At 44.5% G+C, this 17,617-nt stretch overlaps 1 pseudogene; it reads left to right on the top strand.

Moving 5' to 3' along the window:
• The first annotated feature begins 7,493 nt into the window (after positions 1–7,493).
• Positions 7,494–7,602, top strand: LOC116969893 (annotated as a pseudogene).
• The last annotated feature ends 10,015 nt before the right edge of the window (positions 7,603–17,617 follow it).

Genomic DNA, 17,617 nt, shown 5'->3' with positions numbered 1-17,617 from the left:
GAGGGCGGAGCACATTCCTAGGCCACGGACACAGGTACACACGGCCACAGGCACAATGCCAAGCTCAGGCCAGTTCAGACAATTAATTATTAAACTGATCCTGGTAACAAGTCCATTTCCATACCTGGTCACATTAGTCTTCTGTTCCCTCTTGTCAACAAGGAATTTCGCTTGTACTTGTTTAACAAATGGACATCATCGTTTTCTGGAGGAGTGGGTACTCTCCATGCAGATATATCTGAGAGAGTAAATTAGATCTCATCTCAGTCACTCCAAGGTGAATTCATATTATGTTCTTCTGATCCTAACGTAATCTTCGTTATACCCGTTGTTTATTGCATTGAAGGTCTATCCTGTCAGGGCGTCACAGTCCCGCAAATCAATGTCAATAAATTCACTTGTTGGTTTTAGCAACTGGACACAGTAGAGGGTCTGATTAATTTATGATCGTCTCACGTCCACTTTATGCTCTGGATAAATCTGACCTTCTGTCTCTACACCGCTTCAAAGGTAAGTACCATCTTCTTTAAAAGAGAGAGAGCCAGGACATAATATTCTGTGAACCAATTGCTAGTAAATGCGATTCAGTAATTGGGTCGCATGGACACAGAGAGTTGCTGTGTCTGTTTCTCTGCCGTGTGACTATGACTCTTGGTCCAGTCTCTGCATATTTCTCAACTTGTGGCATCACCGTCAGTAGGTATAGCAGGACTGTGCCTCCATTTAATTGTGTATCCCAGCTGTAGGGAAAGGTGAGGTCTTTGTTCACGGGAGCGGAGGAAGCTGCAGGGTGATGATATAAAATGTGTAAAATCATGAGACTAATAATTAGGATTTTACTTCGGAGTCACGTGAGTGACTACATGAAGAACCCGCCAGTACGCATGCGTGTATTATCGCTACACGCATTGTGAACAAGTCATTACGAGGGGAGGACGTTCCTCCCAAACGGCAGGGCTGAACCTGCAACAAGTAAAGTAGGAGAACTTAGTTTCTTGACTTACCTTTTTTACAGGAAGGCTGATGAAAACTGGCTGGGGAGAGTCTGCAGAACTGCAGGCAGCCAGCAACGGCCGGGAGCACCACTATCTCCCTTAAACGGGAGCCGGAGCCGACCTCAGCTCCAGCAGGACGCCGACATTGAGCATTCTGGAGCCGTCATTCCGACGGCCCGGACAACAGCCCCACGGACCTATACTACATGGGCCCGAGGGGCTGGAAGGTGCTGGGTTTTTCCACAGCACTAAAAATAGCGGCAAGCGGTCAGTGCCCGAGAGCACTGAGTACGCGTTGGAGCCGCTGGGCCTGGGTCGCGAGCGGCCAGTTCCCCGAGAGGACTGGACCGCGTTGGAGCAACCCAGGCCCAAGTGGAGAAGGAGCGGCACAGTGCGGGAAGCACTACACCGCATTTTTTACAACTACCAGACCTGCGGCTGCGAGCGGCCAGCTCCCCGAGAGGACTGCACCGCGTTGGAGCACCGCAGGCCCAAGTAGAGAAGGAGCGGCACAGTGCGGAGCACTGCACCGCATTAAAACTGCCATACCTTCGGTTTGCGAGCGGCCAGCTCCCCGAGTGACTGAACCGCGTTGGAGCACCGCAGGCTAACGGCAATACGGGCGGCTCAGTGCTGTGAGCACTCCACCGCGCTTTGGAGCACCGCATGCCAAACGGGGATACCGGCGGCACAGTGACCGTGTACATTGCACCGCATTGGCACTGCGGAACCTGCACCTGCGAGAACATACCGTTTTGCAGCGATGCAGGTCCAAGAGGAAATCCTCCAGTGGGTAAGTCCCATAGCAGCACCTTATACAGGGCTGTGTTTCACTTCTACTATTTCAGGGAAGTGTTTGAGGAAAAGACAGACTCAGGGAGAAGGAAACAACACATTTTCTATAGGGGTTTAATCATGCTTCTCTCTCCCCAGTAGACGCTTCTGTCAGAAGAGTGCTGGGGTCAAGTCTAGGGCAAACCCTGGACAGGTAAACAGATGTAAGAGCTGTAACAACGAGGTGATGCCTTTTCTAAGTCACAAAGTACATAGAGTGCATTATTGGTCCTTTCCTGATAAAAATACAGGAATACTTATAACCATATAACCATATAACCATATAACCATATAACCATATAACAATTACAGCACAGAAACAGGCCATCTCGGCCCTACAAGTCCGTGCCGAACAACTTTTTTCCCTTAGTCCCACCTGCCTGCACTCATACCATAACCCTCCATTCCCTTCTCATCCATATGCCTATCCAATTTATTCTTAAATGATACCAACGAACCTGCCGCCACCACTTCCACTGGAAGCTCATTCCACACCGCTACCACTCTCCGAGTAAAGAAGTTCACCCTCATGTTACCCCTAAACTTCAGTCCCTTAATTCTGAAGTCATGTCCTCTTGTTTGAATCTTCCCTATTCTCAAAGGGACAAGCTTGATCACATCAACTCTGTCTATCCCTCTCATCATTTTAAAGACCTCTATCAAGTCCCCCCTTAACCTTCTGCGCTCCAGAGAATAAAGACCTAATTTATTCAACCTATCTCATCTCTGTAACTTAGTTGTTGAAACCCAGGCAACATTCTAGTAAATCTCCTCTGTACTCTCTCTATTTTGTTGACATCCTTCCTATAATTGGGCGACGAAAATTGTACACCATACTCCAGATTTGGTCTCACCAATGCCTTGTACAATTTTAACATTACATCCCAGCTTCTATACTCAATGCTCTGATTTATAAAGGCTAGCATACCAAAAGCTTTCTTTACCACCCTATATGATATTCCACCTTCAAGGAACTATGCACGGTTATTCCCAGATCCCTCTGTTCAACTGTATTCTTCAATTCCATACCATTTATCATGTACGTCCTATTTTGATTTGTCCTGCCAAGGTATAACACCTCACATTTATCAGCATTAAACTCCATCTGCCATCTTTCAGCCCATTTTTCCAAATGGCCTAAATCACTCTGTAGACTTTGGAAATCCTCTTCATTATAAAAGTGGATAAGTCTCCAGGTCCGGACAGGATATTCCCTAGGACATTGAGGGAAGTTAGTGTAGAAATAGCAGGGGCTATGGCAGAAATATTTCAATTGTCATTAGAAACGGGAATAGTGCCGGAGGATTGGCGTACTGCGCATGTTGTTCCATTGTTTAAAAAGGGGTCTAAGAGTAAACCTAGCAATTATAGACCTGTTAGTTTGACGTCAGTGGTGGGAAAATTAATGGAAAGAATACTTAGAGATAATATATATAAGCATCTGGATAAACAGGGTCTGATTAGGAACAGTCAACATGGATTTGTGCCTGGAAGGTCATGTTTAACTAATCTTCTTGAATTTTTTGAAGATGTTACTCGGGAAATTGATGAGGGTAAAGCAGTGGATGTTGTGTATATGGACTTCAGTAAGGCCTTTGACAAGGTTCCTCATGGAAGGTTGGTTAAGAAGGTTCAATGGTTGGGTATTAATGGTGGAGTAGCAAGATGGATTCAACAGTGGCTGAATGGGAGATGCCAGAGAGTAATGGTGGATGGTTGTTTGTCAGGTTGGTGGCCAGTGACGAGTGGGGTGCCACAGGGATCTGTGTTGGGTCCACTGTTGTTTGTCATGTACATCAATGATCTGGACGATGGTGTGGTAAATTGGATTAGTAAGTATGCAGATGATACTAAGATAGGTGGGGTTGCGGGTAATGAAGTAGAGTTTCAAAGTCTACAGAGAGATTTATGCCAGTTGGAAGAGTGGGCTGAAAGATGGCAGATGGAGTTTAATGCTGATAAGTGTGAGGTGCTACATCTTGGCAGGACAAATCAAAATAGGACGTACATGGTAAATGGTAGGGAATTGAAGAATGTAGGTGAACAGAGGGATCTGGGAATAACTGTGCACAGTTCCCTGAAAGTGGAATCTCATGTAGATAGGGTGGTAAAGAAAGCTTTTGGTGTGATGGCCTTTATAAATCAGAGCATTGAGTATAGAAGTTGGGATGTAATGTTAAAATTGTACAAGGCATTGGTGAGGCCAATTCTGGAGTATGGTGTACAATTTTGGTCGCCTAATTATAGGAAGGATGTCAACAAAATAGAGAGAGTACAGAGGAGATTTGCTAGAATGTTGCCTGGGTTTCAGCAACTAAGTTACAGAGAAAGGTTGAACAAGTTAGGGCTTTATTCTTTGGAGCGCAGAAGGTTAAGGGGGGACTTGATAGATGTTTTTAAAATGATGAGAGGGATAGACAGAGTTGACGTGGAAAAGCTTTTCCCACTGAAAGTAGGGAAGATTCAAACAAGGGGACATGACTTGAGAATTAAGGGACTGGAGTTTAGGGGTAACATGAGGGGGAACTTCTTTACTCAGAGAGTGGTAGCTGTGTGGATTGAGCTTCCAGTGAAGGTGGTGGAGGCAGGTTCGTTTTTATCATTTAAAAATAAATTGGATAGTTATATGGATGGGAAAGGAATGGAGGGTTATGGTCTGAGCGCAGGTATATGGGACTAGGGGTGATTATGTGTTCGGCACGGACTAGAAGGGTCGAGATGGCCTGTTTCCGTGCTGTAATTGTTATATGGTTATATGGTTATATCCACAACACACCCTATCTTGGTATCATCTGCATACTTACTAATCCAATTTATCACCCCTTCATCCAGATCATTGATGTACATGACAAACAACAAAGGACCCAATACAGATCCCTGAGGCACCTCACTAGTCACCTGCCTCCAACCCGACAAACAGCCATCCACCATTACCCTCTGGCTTCTCCCATTCAGCCACTGCTGAATCCATCTTGCTATTCCTGCATTTATACCCAACAGTTTCACCTTCTTAACCAACCTTCCATGAGGAACCTTGTCAAAGGCCTTGCTAAAGTCCATATAGACAACATCCACTGCTTTACCCTCGTCAATTTCCCTAGTAACCTCTTCAAATAATTCAAGAAGATTAGTCAAACATGACCTTCCAGGCACAAATCCATGTTGACTGTTCCTAATCAGACCCTGTTTATCCAGATGCTTATATATATTATCTCTAAGTATCTTTTCCATTAATTTGCCCACCACTGAAGTCAAACTAACAGGTCTATAATTGCTAGGTTTACTCTTAGAACCCTTTTTAAACAATGGAACAACATGCGCAGTACGCCAATCCTCGGGGACTATTCCAGTTTCTAATGACATTTGAAATATTTCTGTCATAGCCCCGGCTATTTCTACACTAACTTCCCTCAATGTCCTAGGGAATATCCTGTCAGGACCTGGAGACTTATCCACTTTTATATTTTTCAAAAGTGTCAGTACTTCTTTTACTTTGAAACTCATAGTATCCATAACTACTCTACTCGTTTCCCTTACCTCACATAATTCAATATCCTTCTCATTGGTGAATACTGAAGAAAAGAAATTGTTCAATATCTCCCCATCTCTTTTGGCTCTGCAGATAGCTGCCCACTCTGTTTCTCCAATGGACCAATTTTATCCCTCGTTATCCTTTTGCTATTAATATAGCTGTAGAAACCCTTTGGATTTACTTTCACCTTACTTGCCAAAGCAACCTCATATCTTCTTTTAGCTTTTCTAATTTATTTCTTAAGATTCTTTTTACATTCCTTATACTCCACAAGCACCTCATTTACTTCATGCTGCCTATAATTATTGTAGATCTCCCTCTTTTTCCGAACAGCATGTGCAATTTCCCTTGAAAACCAGGGCTCTTTCCAATTTTTACTGTTTCCTTTCAACCGAACAGGAACATAAAGATTCTGTACTCTTAAAATTTCACCTTTAAATGTCCACCATTTCTCTTCTACACCTTTCCCATAAAACAAAATGTCCCAGTCCACTCCTTTTAAATCATCTCGCATCTCATCAAAGTTAGCCTTTCTCCAATCAAAAATCTCAACCCTAGGTCCAGTTCTGACCTTCTCCATAATTATATTGAAACTAATGGTATTGTGATCACTGGACCCGAAATGCTCCCCAACGCATACCTCCGCCACCTGTCCCGTCTCATTTCCTAACAGGAGGTCCAGCACTGCCCCTCCTCTGGTAGGTACCTCTATGTATTGCTGCAAAAAACTATCCTGCACACATTTTACAAACTCCAAACCATCCAGCCCATTTACAGAATGTGTTTCCCAGTCTATGTGTGGAAAGTTGAAATCTCCCACAATCACTACCTTGAGCTTACTACTAATATATGCTATCTCCTTACATATTTGCTCTTCCAATTCTCGTTCCCCATTTGGCGGTCTATAATACACCCCTATAAGTGTTGCTACACCTTCCCCACTTCTCAGTTCCACCCAAATAGCCTCCCTAGATGAGCCCTCCAATCTATCCTGCCAAAGCACTGCTGTAATATCTACCCTGACTAGCAATGCAACACCACCACCTCTTGCCCTTCCAATTATATCACATCTGAAGCAACGAAATCCTGGAATATTTAGTTTCCAATCACAGCCCTCCTGCAACCATGTTTCACTGATCGCCACAACATCATACTTCCAGGTGTCTATCCAGACTCTAAGCTCATCCACCTTTCTTACAATGCTCCTAGCATTAAAATATGCACATTTAAGAACCCCCCCGTCTCTTCTTCTCTGTTTATTTCCTTTTTTTTCTTTCTCCTCTTGTGTCCGAGTGCTTCCCTTTTCTGCTTCCTGCCTCCCATTCTGTCTACTAGCTTTCTCTATTTGAGTCCCTCGCTATGTTGTGACTGAAGGATTTAGCAGTCCAAAAATGTACTGACAAATTCCATTCCCATCTGGGAAGTCACACGGGAATGTCTGTCTATGTTTCAGGGGGAACAACAGTACAGCTGTGAGTAAAGCTAACTGGGAAAGATCTACAAACCAGGTTAGAAGCCAGCATAGACCATATGTTTTCTATCTACTGCAGGGGCAAACATTAGCTGACACCATAGCTGTCACTTGCCACCGGGGATTGTAAATCCCTGAATGTACTAAACTAATCAATTTATGCATCGGGTTACATCCAACCGAGATTGACGCGGGCCTGTGTAAACCCGAAACCTCCTAGCAAACTCTTTTTATTTGGGGGTGACCTATCTAGAAGGTCAAGGAGTTGGACAATGAAGCCAAACTGGAGCTCATCTAAAACGTCCAAACATCATCCTCAAAGGTATCGCCCCTATGCTGGGAGATGTGTACACCCACAACACACGGCCTCGGGGATCCAGAAGAAAACAGTAAAATCAGAAGAAAGCAAGGAGGTTGGTGCGAAAAGACATCGAATAAATAACTTTTTGACATTCATATCTTAAACAGTATCCGGGGATACACAATAGAATTTTCAACACATAATCTTCTAGTCCAGCCGATATATCGAGAGGGAAATACTACGAGAGACACTGGACATCAGCAACAGATGCGGTTTTAGCTGCATTGCAAGGGAAGAATTATTATCTACGCATTCCCTTCCTAATAAAATAGGATATGGCGCTTGATGCATCAAACATAGATCAGTTCTCGGCTTTTTGGCTAAGATCAAGTATAATATCTGTTCTTATCAGTATAATATCTGATATGTCCCTTATCTAGGGACCATATATTATAAAATTTAAAAAAATATATATATATATATTTATTTATTTTTTAAAGTGAAAAATAAATAAAACGATATATTCGTTTTAAGAACAGAAACCTTTTCTATTGTTAAGTATATTCGTTTTAAGAACGAAAATGGCAAACATTGATTCAAATGATGCTTACAATGTCAGTACCCATAACAGGTGACCACGGACGTTATTTTTATCTAATTGGATGGCTCAACTCTAGCAGTATAGAGCACTACCTAATGTGTTTACATTAGCACCTAGGTTATTTACAAAATATGACAACCAGCCACACACTGGTAATGGTTTCTTTGGATGACATACTAATTGTGTGGAAACTTAGGACGGGCTGAACAAACGGTAACAGCCACTTAACAATTATTTGGAAACTAGGATTCATTATCCATCCAATTAAATCAAAATTAAAGCCTTCAAACTAAAGGGATTATTTGGTGTTCACCATTAACTCAGTTCCTCATGTCAGTAACTTTGCCAACAGAGGTTACAACCTTAATAGAGGCATACAACAAAATCATTGACATGAGGATAAACCATCCATCAGACTGGTAGCAAGAATATTGGCAATATATGGTTTCCAGCCACATAATTCAGACCGTTACATTATAAAGATTTACAGAGGGCCAAAATATGACCTCTTAAAATTAATGGTGATCATTTTGATAGAATGATAAAGCCATACAGAAGCCATTTTGGAACTAAATGGTGGATAGATAACATTGGGCAGTGCTCCAATCCTATCATTGTCAGCAACCAGTCTATGGTCCGACATATGGATACTATGCACTAGGATGGTGTGTTACCAATTCCATCTCCAGCTGTGGAGGAAGATGGAATACACAGCAAGCATCATTATTACTAACACTGGGCATAACTACCTGGAAATGTTGGGTGTTTTTTCATGGCCTAAAGTCATGTTGCTCTGGAATATATTAAACAGGTTATTAGATTATAAATTAACAACACTACTGGGGGATATATTGTTTGTGCTCACAATCACTACTCAGAGACTAAATCGTGGAAACAAGAAATGCTTTATTTGCGAGTCTGCAGAATCGGGTGCCTCTCCAAGTTGAGACACACCGAGCTAAGGAAACACGTCTATTTTTATACAATTCAGTATACAGTCTTTATTGATCGGACGCCTCCCCTTCTGACCCCTTCCAATCAGGGTATCGAGGTTCACAATCTTCCAACCCTCCCCTCCGTGCGTCATCAATCATTCCCTCTCCTCCCACATCATACATCGCATGTACATTTAAATTAGGTTCTTTGTCATGAGGGGCGCAAAGTTAATATTCATTTAACCTTTTAAGCATGCGCAGTATCTGTTGGCCTAACCTCCTTAGTTGCCTTTGACCTAAAGAAGAGCTTCTGTGTTGTCAGCTACATTCCTTACCTCATCTTGTTATTCTACAATGTTATCAACAGCTCTGAAGGTCTGACTGTTTGTTCGTATCACAAGGTTGGTGATTCCAGCTACTCGGCCCATCACAAGGTCGGTGACTACAATCACTCGGCCCTTCGCAATGATGGTGGTTTAATCATCTTATCCCTCACACTCCTCCCTTTTTCTGTTGCTACACATCCTGCATTAAACCCCATTCCTAGACTTCCTGCTGTTCCAAAGCTAATAACTTTCTTTTTATCTCTCTTTCCTCTGGGTCCTCTCTCGGCCTCATTATCATTATCTTCCGGACGCCCCCTTTCTCCCCCATGGGGACTACAACTGCCTGCATTTGGCATATACTTCTAGTTATAAGAACCCTGAGACATGGTATACAACAGGGGATAATGATCAATGCAGCCAATGCCCATAAAATCACCAGTCCCACCGATTTCCACCAGGCTCCTCCTATGATGTAATCCCACCATCCTGCTCCCATGATTGTGTTCCATCTCTGTACCGGGACATGTGCTATTTTTCTGATTCCTTCTGATATATCCATTACTGCTTGCCCGTCGTTATCTATGTTTAGGCAGCAATTAGAGAGGTTGAATTTTCCGCATACTCCTCCCTCTTCGGCTAGTAAGTAGTCTAAGGCCAAACGGTTTTGGTATATCGCTGTTCTCATCTGTGTCTGCTGCTTTGCCAACATCTCTAGTGCAGATGCAGTCTGGTTAGTAATTACTTCCAGCACTGCCAGTAGTCTTATGATCCGATTTAACATATACACTGGGGTCCGTTAGCCCCAGGATCCGTCCTGTGCCCAAGTGGCTGGTCCATAATATAAGATGATTCTTGCAGGTGGCCACTCATCATTTTCCCATTTTCCGATGTCCATTCCTCTCTTCGTTCGGTGTAGATCGTCAAAGATGGGTGTTCCTAGCGACCGCCCCTCCTCAGTGGTCAACAGAAAAAACCCTGGTTGTACCAGTCCAATTAAACAAGTCCCACTCCATTTTTCTGGCAATACCGAGTATGCCTTGTGTCCGCATATACATAGCAGTCCATCAGGGGCCGGTCCACTAGAGGTAACATTGTCCCATATGCCCTGCAACACTGGGATTCCTGGTAAGGGTTGTTCCCGGTGCAATTCCATAATCCAGTCGATTCGCTTCCATCAGTCTTCATCCAGATTGTACAGTTTCCTTCATCCTTTACAGTGGGATACCATTGAGGTTCCTCCGGCCACCACACTCGGGATTGATTTGGCCACTGGGTGATGATGCGCTGGCAGGGGCTGCTGCCTACTAGGATGGCATCCTTTGCCCAGGGCCTGGCGATACACTCAGTTCCAACCGGGGTGTGTGTCAGGACCCATTCCTGGGGACTTCGATCTCTTCCCACCGTCAAATTCCACTTTATCATGTCCTATACCTCAATGATAGATCCCCTCCATGGCCAGCGTGAGCTCATCAGCGGTCCTCCACAAACCCAACAGTTAGTCACATTCAGGGTTCTGGCTATCCGGAGGGCCAAGTCCACAAACAGGTTTCTCCCCACTTCGGGGATCTCAATCTGCTGCTTTATTTCATCATACATAGTCTGGTGCATTTGAGGCTGGGAAGGTGGGGGAGGTTTGTTGACTACTGGTTCTGCTAACTTCCCTATCACTACCTCCTTAAATGTGTCTAATGTTTCCTCCCTGGCTCGGGAAGGGATGCCTAACTGTCCTCTCTAGGTCATGCAGACCCATTTCTCCCCTTTTGGGCAGGTAATGTGCCCAACACTTCCTACATGTCCCTTATTTTCTACTACATAATACCCCCTCCCCCCGTCCTGACAAACAGCTCTAGTCCTTAGGTCGTAGCAATCATCACTTACATGGGAATGATAGGTAAATGATCTGGTTGTTCGCCCTCCATATCTGATAGGATGGTAGCACTTATCACAGTTATTAACACTTCTTATAATGGTTACATACATAGTTAGTAATACTACAACTGCTCCTTTCATGCTGTTAGTTTCATACACTTGTTTCTTACTGAAAGTTAATGCCAGGGGCTTATTCCCTGGTTTTACCGTCCACTGATCGTCTTTCTCATGAACTGACGGCGGGTCAACGGGTCCTTTAACCCGGGTCGCATGTGTCCACCCTTTTTCTTTTGTTCGTACTGCTGTCTCCGTTGTCAGCAATGCCAGGTATGGGCCAGTCCACCGGGGCTGCAGTTTCTCCTCCTTCCAACTTTTAATCAGTACCCAGTCACCGGCCTTTATAGCGTGTATTGGAAAGTCGAGTGGTGGACTTTGTGCCAACAGTCCTTTTATTTTTAATTATGCAAGGGAACGAGACACTGCCAGTAAATAGTTCCTCAGGAACACATCGCTGCCTTCGAAGGTCGGCGTGCCCTCTACCTTTCCAAAATAGGGCAGCCCAAACAACATTTCGTAGGGAGACACCGCAATATCTTTACGGGGTGCCGTTCGTATTCTTAATAATGCAATTGGTAAACACTTAGTCCAGGGTAGTCTGGTTTCCTCCATTAACTTAGTTATCTGTATTTTAAGGGTTGCATTCATCCTTCCCACTCGCCCAGAACTCTGGGGTTGCCAGGGTGTATGCAATTTCCAATTTATTCCCAAGGTACTGCAAACCAACAGGTGAACCTTAGAGGCAAAATGTGTTCCTCGGTCGGAATCTATGGATTCGATGACCCCGTATCGGGGAATGATTTGTTCTAATGATATCCGGGTTACTGCCTGAGCGGTGGCATTTTTCGTGGGAAATGCTTCCACCCACCTGGTGAAATGGTCTACAACTACTAGGAGGTACTTCCACCTTTGTATTCTTGGAAGCGCTGTAAAATCTACCTGTATTCTCTGGAAGGGTCTTATAGCCAATTGTTGTCCTCCACCAGGGACAGTTCTCATTACCTTCCTTTTAACCCTCTGACATAACACACAACCGGAGACTGTCTGCTTAGCCAAAGTATAGATACCTCGGCAAGCGTAGGTCCGTAGTAGTGTGTCACACAGGGCCTGCGCTCCCCAATGTGACTGGGAGTGCAGTTGTGTCATTAAATCCCGAGTTAATCCTTTGGTTAACATTTGTTTCCCATCCGCCGTCCACCACCTCCCGTCAGTGGAACGCCGAGCCCCTAACTCATTCATTTTATCCGCCTCCTCCTGTGAGAATACAGGTATCTTTCCTACTCCTTCCCTTAATGGTATTAAAGTCAACATCCTCACTGTTCCTTCTGTCGCTGCCTTTTTGGCGGCTCCGTCTGCCGCTTCATTTCCCCTTGCTTCTAACGAGTTCGCCTTTTGGTGTCCTGCCGCATGGACCACCGCTATCCTTTCTGGCAAATGTAATGCTTCCAGCGCCTTCTCAATTAATTGCTCATGTGCCAACTCCTTTCCTCTTGCTGTAATCATCCCCCTTTCTTTCCATATTCTCCCAAACGTGTGCACTACTCCAAATGCATATTTGGAGTCGGTGTACACCATTCCTTCCTTCCCCTCCAACAATTCTAAAGCCCGATTTAAGGCATACAATTCACATGACTGAGCCGACCAACTACCTGGCAACCTGCCCGCCTCCACTCCTTCAAATCCTTCTCCTCCTATTATGGCATACCCACTATATCTTTTTCCATTTATACAACGGGAAGAACCGTCTATGAACCACCTTTCTCCCTCTACCAGAGGCTGCTCCTCCAAATCCTCCCTGCTCTTGGTCTGTAGTTCTATAACTTCGCTACAGTAGTGTTCTGGTCTCTGCCCTTCCTGCTCGTCGTCCGCCGAGAATAAAAACTGGGAAGGGTTTAAATTCTTATCGGTCAGAATGGTCAAATCGTATTTTTCCATAAGTATCACTTCGTACTTTAGGATCCTGGAGTCAGTCAACCAACGGTTGGACTTCTGAGTTAGTATTGTCCGGACCGTGTGGGGAGTAGATACTACCAGGTCACCTCCAAATGTCAATGTTCTACTTTCTTCCACTAATATTGCTGTTGCTGCGACCGCTTGAATACATACAGGCCACCCTCGTGATATCGGATCCATGAGTTTAGAAAGGAATGCGACTGGCTGTCGCTTCCCTCCTCTCTTTTGTGTCAGTACCCCCAACGCAATTCCATTCTCCGCATTAACAAAGAGATGGAATGGTTGATCGATGGACGGGAGGGTCAGTACCCATGCGGTGATCAGGCTATTCTTCATTTCTCCAAATCTCTGTTCGTCCTCAGAATCCCATTGTACTTTCTCAGTCTCCTCACACAATTTATCATACAAGAACTTGACTTGTCTGGTGTAATTGTCTATCCATAATCTACAGTATCCAATTAACCCGAGAAACTTCCTGATTTTTTTTTGTTCCTTGGCATCGGCAGCCCGGTGATCCCAGCTATTCTTTCGGGGTTTATTCTCCTTTTCCCGTCACTAATCAGGTGTCCTAGAAATTTAACCTCCTGTTCTACAAATTGTAGTTTATTTTTGGACACTCTCAATCCCTTTTCCCCTAAAAAGTTTCAGAGGGTTATGGTTCCATCCCTTACTGGCTCTTCTTCTCCGCCTGAGAGTAACAAATCATCTACGTACTGCAATAATCGTGTCCCATAGGTCCTGGGCACATCCTCTAATACTTGTTCTAATATTTGCCCGAACAGGTCCGGGGATTCAGTAAATCCCCGAAGGGTTTCTACCGCTATATTAATAGCAAAAGGATAACGAGGGATAAAATTGGTCCATTAGAGAGTCAGAGTGGCCAACTATCTGCAGAGCCAAAAGAGATGGGGGAGATATTGAACAGTGTCTTTTCTTCGGTATTCACCAAGGAGAAGGATATTGAATTATGTGAGGTAAGGGAAACAAGTAGAGTAGCTATGGAAACTATGAGGATCAAAGAAGAGGAAGTACTGACACTTTTGAGAAATATAAAAGTGGATAAGTCTCCAGGTCCGGACAGGATATTCCCTAGGACATTGAGGGAAGTTAGTGTAGAAATAGCAGGGGCTATGGCAGAAATATTTCAAATGTCATTAGAAACGGGAATTGTGCCGGAGGATTGGCGTACTGCGCATGTTGTTCCATTGTTTAAAAAGGGGTCTAAGAGTAAACCTAGCAATTATAGACCTATTAGTTTGACGTCAGTGGTGGGCAAATTAATGGAAAGAATACTTAGAGATAATATATATAAGCATCTGGATAAACAGGGTCTGATTAGGAACAGTCAACATGGATTTGTGCCTGGAAGGTCATGTTTAACTAATCTTCTTGAATTTTTTGAAGATGTTACTCGGGAAATTGATGAGGGTAAAGCAGTGGATGTTGTGTAAGACTTCAGTAAGGCCTTTGACAAGGTTCCTCATGGAAGGTTGGTTAAGAAGGTTCAATGGTTGGGTATTAATGGTGGAGTAGCAAGATGGATTCAACAGTGGCTGAATGGGAGATGCCAGAGAGTAATGGTGGATGGTTGTTTGTCAGGTTGGAGGCCAGTGACGAGTGGGGTGCCACAGGGATCTGTGTTGGGTCCACTGTTGTTTGTCATGTACATCAATGATCTGGACGATGGTGTGGTAAATTGGATTAGTAAGTATGCAGATGATACTAAGATAGGTGGGGTTGCGGGTAATGAAGAAGAGTTTCAAAGTCTACAGAGAGATTTATGCCAGTTGGAAGAGTGGGCTGAAAGATGGCAGATGGAGTTTAATGCTGATAAGTGTGAGGTGCTACATCTTGGCAGGACAAATCAAAATAGGACGTACATGGTAAATGGTAGGGAATTGAAGAATGCAGGTGAACAGAGGGATCTGGGAATAACTGTGCACAGTTCCATGAAAGTGGAATCTCATGTAGATAGGGTGGTAAAGAAAGCTTTTGGTGTGCTGGCCTTTATAAATCAGAGCATTGAGTATAGAAGTTGGGATGTAATGTTAAAATTGTACAAGGCATTGGTGAGGCCAATTCTGGAGTATGGTATACAATTTTGGTCGCCTAATTATAGGAAGGATGTCAACAAAATAGAAAGAGTACAGAGGAGATTTACTAGAATGTTGCCTGGGTTTCAGCAACTAAGTTACAGAGAAAGGTTGAACAAGTTAGGGCTTTATTCTTTGGAGCGCAGAAGGTTAAGGGGGGACTTGATAGAGGTTTTTAAAATGATGAGAGGGATAGACAGAGTTGACGTGGAAAAGCTTTTCCCACTGAGAGTAGGGAAGATTCAAACAAGGGGACATGACTTGAGAATTAAGGGACTGAAGTTTAGGGGTAACATGAGGGGGAACTTCTTTACTCAGAGAGTGGTACCTGTGTGGAATGAGCTTCCAGTGAAGGTGGTGGAGGCAGGTTCGTTTTTATCATTTAAAAATAAATTGGATAGTTATATGGATGGGAAAGGAATGGAGAGTTATGGTCTGAGCGCAGGTATATGGGACTAGGGGAGACTATGTGTTCGGCACGGACTAGAGGGGTCGAGATGGCCTGTTTCCGTGCTGTAATTGTTATATGGTTATATGGTTATATGGTTATATGGAGCACAGTCCATCGATACTGTTGCTTCCTCAGTGTGTCTGGGTTTTCCCACTCGAATGCAAAGAGGTCTCTACTTTCCTCAGCCAGGGGGCAGCTCCAAAAGGCGTCTTTCAGATCTACCACACTGAACCACCTATGGTTAGGGGGTATACGTCCCATTATGGTATAAGGATTTGGGACTACCGGGTGTCGAGCCCTAACTACCCTATTCAATTCTCTTAGGTCCTGGATCAGTCGGAACGTTCCGTCAGTCTTTCTTACAGGGATAATTGGCGTGTTGTAGGGGGACATACAACTCTCCAATACTCCATCTTTCAGTAAGTTGTCTATAATTGGCTGCAGCCCTTTCTTTCCTTCCATTGAAATCGGATACTGTCTTACTTGTACTACTTCCTTCCTTCTCGCAAGGCTATCCTCAGAGGTGGTATTCTTAGCCCTCCCCTATTTCCCTCGCTTGCCCACGCCTGTGAGACTATTCTTTCTTCATCTTCGGTCGTCAATTTATATAGTTGTACTATAATCTGTCCACCTACGGGAGCTGTGCCCATTCCTAATTGAACTTGTAAGTCCCTTCCCATCAGATTTATTCCTGCCTGGGGCACCAGGATTAAGTCTTGCATGGCCTCTCGATTTTCATATCTTACCATTACTCCTTCTATCTCGGGAGCTGTCATTACCTTTCCCCCTACTCCAGAGATTTTGACTTGCTTTTCCCCTAATCCCATTCCCTCCGGTATCCTGGTTACACTTGATCTTTCCGCCCCTGAGTCCACCATAAATACCGTGTCTTCTCCTTGGGAACATATTTTTAAGTTTACCAAGGGTTCTCGTGTACGTCCTACACACCCCAAGGAGAGGAACCCCTAACCCCCCCTATTCCTCCATCAGTGTGTACGATTGTACTTCATGCCTTATCTTTGGACATTCTCTTTTAAAGTGTCCTTCTTTGTGACAATGATAACACCGGGATGGCCCGGTACGCCATCCCCCTGATCCTTGTTCTTTATTTCCCGGGGCACCCCAACCTTGGTCCCTCCATTCACCCCTTCCTCTTTCTCTTCTTTGAAAGTTTGGGGTCCCTGGTTCTCGCCCCCCCCCCCCCTCACGGGAGGAGCAGATGCACTGACCACGGGGGTTCTTTGGGTTGGGTTCCAACGCCACTTATTTCTCAATCCGACAACTCTTCGGATGTCTCAATAAGCCACCCGCAAACCTCCGCCCCCCCCCCCCCCCCCTCACCCCATCCGTGCAACATCCGCCCCAATGGACTATCAGGCGGAATGTGCGGCTCTTCACCAGTTTGAGCCTTTTTCCCCCGGGCCCTTACTTTGCCCGTTCCGGTTACCCATCCCTGTCAGACCTTTTCCCGTCCAACAGAACCGAATCGCCCGAGTAATACTTAATAGTCAATATTCTTACCCGAGTCCTGTGCACAGGAATTGCCCGATTGATTGATCCCTTTCACCGGATTCCCTCTTGTTTCCAGAGTCTCTTGTCCGAATATCACTCGCTCAAACCGCTGACGGCAAGCAAGGAGATCAGAGACTGCTGAAATCAGCAGGGTGCACCTTCCCGTCCTTTCGTGCCTCCGTCAAGCGGCCGGAGTGGCGATCGCGGACGAGCCCCCAACTTGTGAGATATATTGTTTGTGCTCACAATCACTACTCAGAGACTAAATCGTGGAAACAAGAAATGCTCTATTTGCGAGTCTGCAGAAACGTGTGCCTCTCCAAGTTGAGACACACCGAGCTAAGGAAAAACGTCTATTTTTATACAATTCAGTATACAGTCTTTATTGATCGGACGCCTCCCCTTCTGACCCCTTCCAATCAGGGTACCGAGGTTCACAATCTTCCAACCCTCCCCTCCGTGCGTAATCAATCATTCCCTCTCCTCCCACATCATACATCGCATGTACATTTAAATTAGGTTCTTTGTCATGAGGGGCGTAAAGTTAATATCCATTTAACCTTTTAAGCATGCGCAGTATCTGTTGGCCTAACCTACTTAATTGCCTTTGACCTAAAGAATAGCTTCTGTGTTGTCAGCTACATTCCTTACCTCATCTTGTTATTCTACAATGTTATCAACAGCTCT

Source organism: Amblyraja radiata, unplaced genomic scaffold, assembly GCF_010909765.2.
Source record: "Amblyraja radiata isolate CabotCenter1 unplaced genomic scaffold, sAmbRad1.1.pri scaffold_389_ctg1, whole genome shotgun sequence".
Taxonomy (NCBI): Eukaryota; Metazoa; Chordata; class Chondrichthyes; order Rajiformes; family Rajidae; genus Amblyraja; species Amblyraja radiata.
Note: the sequence above shows the minus strand (reverse complement) of the source record. Positions and strands in the feature narration are given on the sequence as shown.